Source organism: Nannobrachium achirus (assembly GCF_963921795.1).
Source record: "Nannobrachium achirus genome assembly, chromosome: 14".
Classification (NCBI taxonomy): Eukaryota; Metazoa; Chordata; class Actinopteri; order Myctophiformes; family Myctophidae; genus Nannobrachium; species Nannobrachium achirus.
The window spans coordinates 1,928,550-1,934,595 of NC_137821.1; positions in this window are offsets into that span (position 1 = coordinate 1,928,550).

The window sequence follows — 6,046 nt, forward strand, 5'->3', positions numbered from 1 at the left end:
TTTAGCAAAGAAATTAAATCTGTGTGAAAGGTGTGGATAGTGAAGGTTTTTAAGGGAAACATGTATTATTATGGTTATAAATAAGTAAACACTGATTATCTTCTAAATACATGGACATTGTATATTGACAAACCTGCACCTTGACATGAACCCAGAGATTACACACATTTATCAATAGACCAGTGTAGTTATATGGAAAGGAAAAGTAATTAAACCCATCCTTTTCATTTTTTCTTCTTAAAAATGCTAAATACAATGCACAAGTAGGTAGTATCGATACAATCGATTCTTTGCACTGCCGATACGATACAAAATAAAACGATACGATTCGATTTTAGCTGTTTTCATTTCGATCTACTTCGATTTTTTAAGTTAAAAACGATATTTTGATACATACCCAGGGGGCAAAGGAAGGTGTGCTGCATTTGCCCCGACATAAAAGGTTGTCCACCAGAAATATTATCTATGACCCAGTAGGATCACAACCTATATGGACAACCCGGTCAATTTGTACAACAAAGTCCAATATGGCCGCCTCAATATTAGCCCCTATTAGTTTTAATGGGGGGTGAATAGGGCAAAATTTTAAACTGAGGGATATTTCCACGAAACTTCACAGGTTGATCAATGGTATACATATGAACATTTTTTGTATTGCAAGTTTCCATGAAATCCAATATGGCCGCCACAATATGGCCGCCATAATGTAAGGACCCAGAAAATAGGTTTTGCCTCTAACTTCTGAACCAGATGAGCTAGAAATGCAAACTTGGTGTCTATTTCATGGTGTCTGACCATGGGAGACTCAATGGAATAGCTAATTTTATTATTGGGTGTGTCTGGACCTTTATTGTGCATATTTGCAAGATGGTGGACTCCCAAAATAGAGCTTTAACATAATTTCTACCATGATTGTTGACTGCTTTTGCAAATACAAGCAATGAATCCATTTGCTAAGATTTATGGCACAGAAGGGACTTATACCTGTATTATTCTTGAGTTTGCATGTTGTCAAAATGGCTGTAAACGAGATATATTTCCTGTCCGATTCTACTGTATGTAGTTGTAGCAATGACTTCAGATAAAATCAGAGACCAAAACAATGTATCTTAGAAATTATTTTTTTATTTAAAAAATTAATAAAAAAGAGAGAGATTATCTCAATGAAATGAATGCAACTGCCTTTTTGTGTCTTTCACACATAGACATGCACATGCTTTCCAACAACTTCAGCTTCAGGGAAATTATAATGAACACATGATTAAAACAGGCTGCATTATAATGCAAATAATTGCTAGTCACTATCACTGTCATGTGTACCTATCCTGCTGCATCTTGTCTCCAGTCCTTGGCAACGACACCCCAAGTAGCATGCAATTCCCTTCTTCGCACATGAACAGTTTTTCTGGCAGCCTTTGATACAGCTACATGATATTGCCTTGTCCATTGATATAGGCCAGGCTGGCTCTGTAGATGGACAGGGGACTGCCTTCCCATGGCAGCAGCATGATATAGGCATCTATATCATGCTTCCACCCACCTCCTAGACCTTCCAGAGCTGTGGGTGAGAACAGAGCAGGATGCATATCTTCCTATCCATCACATGGTCTCAGCCCTTGGACTCGCACAGTGTCGTGCCCTGCCCTTTATTCACAGCCTGAGTGGCAGAGATACCACCAGCTATCCCTTTTTCACTGGAAAGAAGGCATGGTTCAAGACCAGCATGGGTCTAGATCTCCCTGCACTTCAGGAGTTTGGTGAAAATTCCTCTTATTCCCTCTCAGAGGATGTCAAGAATCAGGCTAGAGACCTCACGATAGCTGTATATGCATCAAAAGCTGACCATTCGGAGGACTTTGACCTGGCAAAGCTGAGAGTGTACAAGTTCCTAAATAACCGATCAACCCTGTTGAAGCTGCTGCCACCTACAGAAAATGCCTTTGGCCTGCACCTGAAAAGAGCTGCTCTTGCAGCCATAATAGATAAAACTGCACACATCGCGAAGCCAGACATCCCTTGCTTCACTGAATATGGATGGTCTCTCAGTGATGGGAAGGCAGTCCCCTGTCCATCTACAGAGCCAGCCTGGCCTATATCAATGGACAAGGCAATATCATGTAGCTGTATCAAAGGCTGCCAGAAAAACTGTTCATGTGCCATCCATCCATCCATCCATCTTCAACCGATTATCCGGAATCGGGTCGCGGGGGTAACGGTTCCAACTGAGACTTCCAGATTTCCTTATCCTGCGTAACTTCCTCCACTCCCTCTGGGAGTATACCGAGGCGTTCCCAGGCCAGTCTGGAGATATAATCCTTCCATCTGGTCTTAGGTCTGCCACGGGGTCTCCTCCCAGTGGGACGTGCATCGAGGACCTTCCTAGGAAGGCACTCGGGGGGCATCCGTACTAGATGCCCGAACCACCTAAGCTGACTCCTTTCCAAGTGAAGGAGCAGCGGTTCTACTCCAAGTCTCTCTCGGGTGATTGAACTTCATGTGCGAAGAAGGGAATTGCATGCTACTTGGGGTGTCGTTGCCAAGGACTGGAGACAAGATGCAGCAGGATAGGTACACATGACAGTGATAGTGACTAGCAATTATTTGCATTATAATGCAGCCTGTTTTAATCATGTGTTCATTATAATTTCCCTGAAGCTGAAGTTGTTGGAAAGCATGTGCATGTCTATGTGTGAAAGACCCAAAAAGGCAGTTGCATTCATTTCATTGAGATAATCTCTCTCTTTTTTTTATACATTTTTTAAATAAAAAAAATAATTTCTAAGATACATTGTTTTGGTCTCTGATTTTATCTGAAGTCATTGCTACAACTACATACAGTAGAATCGGACAGGAAATATAATATCTCGTTTACAGCCATTTTGACAACATGCAAACTCAAGAATAATACAGGTATAAGTCCCTTCTGTGCCATAAATCTTAGCAAATGGATTCATATTGCTTGTATTTGCAAAAGCAGTCAATCATGGTAGAAATTATGTTAAAGCTCTATTTTGGGAGTCCACCATCTTGCAAATATGCACAATAAAGGTCCAGACACACCCAATAATAAAATTAGCTATTCCATTGAGTCTCCCATGGTCAGACACCATGAAATAGACACCAAGTTTGCGTTTCTAGCTCATCTGGTTCAGAAGTTAGAGGCAAAACCTATTTTCTGGGTCCTTACATTATGGCGGCCATATTGTGGCGGCCATATTGGATTTCATGGAAACTTGCAATACAAAAAATGTTCATATGTATACCATTGATCAACCTGTGAAGTTTCGTGGAAATATCCCTCAGTTTAAAATGTTTCCCTATTCACCCCCCATTAAAACTAATAGGGGCTAATATTGAGGCGGCCATATTGGAACTTTGCCGTACAAATTGACCGGGTTGTCCATATAGGTTGTGATCCTACTGGGTCATAGATAATATTTCTGGTGGACAACCTTTTATGTCGGGGCAAATGCAGGTTTTCTAAAAAAAAGCTGGTTTGCCCCCTGGGTAACAGTTACTAGGCCCTATATTGTTACACCTCTACAATAAAGTATAAATTTGTATTACAACTGTCCTAATTATAATTTATTACAACTGATTATAATACACTATAAAATATAACGGTGATTATAACAATATAATCTATTATGTACTAGTAAGACACCTCAGGGTGACAGGGCGAGGTCGCGCCAATTCTTGACTATCTGGCCAACCAAAGTGTTTCTCTGACGATTCTAGTTTTTATCATTCTGGGGGGAGTTTGTTCATGTTTTTGTGAGGGTATCAACCCTAGGAGACACGGGGAAACATGCAAACTCCACACAGAAAGGCCCTATCGCCAACCCCATCGAGGGTGTGAGTGATGGGGCCTAAACATGGAAATGTGGAGAACACTATATATGGAGATAGTCCAGTCCATCATGTCATAATGGGACTACCGTCATAGACAGTAGCCATTGTTAGGCCGGAGTCAATGCTTTGTCTATGACGGTAGTTCCATATGACATATTGGACTAGACTATCTCCATATATAGTGTTATCCACATCTCCATGTTAGGACTCATATATGGGCATAAAAAGTATGTCATGTGACATCACTTCCTGTACAGACAGTCAGCCATTGACTCCGGATTAACAATGGCTACTGTCTATGACGGTAGTCCCATATGACATATTGGACTAGACTATCTCCATATATAGTGTTATCCACATCTCCATGTTTAGACAGCCAATGACTCCGGCCTAACAATGGCTACTTTCTATGACGGTAGTCCCATATGACATGATGGACTGGACTATCTCCATATATAGTGTTATCCACATTTCGTGTAGCCGCCCTGTACAGGAAGTGATGTCACAACTCGCTGACATCACACATCACATCACAGAGGATACGGAAGGACGGTCACGAGGATACGGAAGGAAGGAAGGAAGGAAGGAAGGAAGGAAGGAAGGACACTCAAGCGACACGATTCTTCAGAGTATATGCGACCTTTGGTCGCAAATATCCTGGTGTTCTAAATGAAAAAGTCAGTGAGCCATTATGAAGTGTTCGGCTGAGCTCAGACCTACTCTAGTGGATTGGATACTTTTTAGTACCATGTTTATTACCACTTTCACACCACTCTACCCAGGTCCTTGTAGTGAAAAACTTGGCACAAATGTAGCCTGATTTCAGACTGCGCTGGAGCCCGGGCAGAGAGTGGGCGGGTCTATGGGCTGGAGCCAGGCAAGCACAAGTGGGCAGTGTGGTGTTGGGCCATGACAATGGAAAGGGGGCTTATGTGGGACTGAAGTTTATCCATAATATACATAAAGCAACAGTAAAATAACGTTCCCACTCTCAGATGGAGTTCAGGTTGTCACACCTGTCACACCTGCGAGCTATAGTCAGTGGCCCCTCTGTTTTATGGCCGTGTGAAGCAGATAATGTTAATAGTCCTAACAATGTATGTAGGGCTGAAGAAGTTAATGTATGTTTTAAAAAGATGGGTCGTTAAATTCAATTAAATGGGCCTAGTCTGTGGTCTGCCAGGTTAGTAGTTAGGGGCAGTTGCTATTCTCCCATAGAGGTAGGTTACTACTAATTAGTAAGGACCTAGTGCTGCCAAAAGGCTCGTGCAACGCAACCATGGCAATGAACGCTCCCTGGAGTCCTGTCTACCGGAATTTTGCAAAGCATAGCGCGATTTGGTTTTCACAGACAGATGCTCAGAATACTCTTGCAATTCCTTCAATTGATTACATTCAATTATCTTTGGTCTCATGGTGGTTATACCACCAAAATTTGGAATGCCTTACCGAAGGCCTTAAAGGAGTGTGGATCCCTAGCATCCTTTAAAATCGCCCTGAAAAACCACTTTGGCCTACATGCAGCAGCCGTTCGCAACGGGTAAAAACAAATATTTCCCAGCCTTACCCTCCCCTGGCCCTTCTTTGTATTTACCTACTGTATATATTTTTTTGCAATATTTTCTTCTTTTTTCCTGACTATATCTACTGCATAGTACTGTGTTCTGTCTGTCATTCAATGTTATATGAGATACTTTAATGGTTTCCTGTGTAAATAAGCCAAGTGCTTTTCTAGGATCTCCTTTTAGTAGACCTTGTACCAGTGAACTGTTCTGTCATGAAACTGTACCTTTTTCTAAGCAAACTTCTAATAAAGTCTTCAATCAATCAAAAGTCTGAATAATAGACGTTGCTGTAGGGTGGGTAAATTTAGATGGCGAAATCATGGCTACATGTAAACTATACTGATCAATGGATATTAAAATTATCTTAGCCCAATATTTTGAGATCAATTATGGGCCTTATCTTATTATTTGTTTTAATTGTTACTGAATATGATTAAAGTCCAACAGATATTAGACGTCTTCTTTGCACCATGGTTCCTGTAGTCTGTATTAACAGACCGTGTTAAACGCCTCCAAACTTAATTCAACTTCAATTCAATAGAGCATCGCAGCGGAAGTGGTTTACTGGTGCCACTTAAAGATCGTCATTCATTTTCGCCATAGACTTTTACAAAAATATTTATAACAAT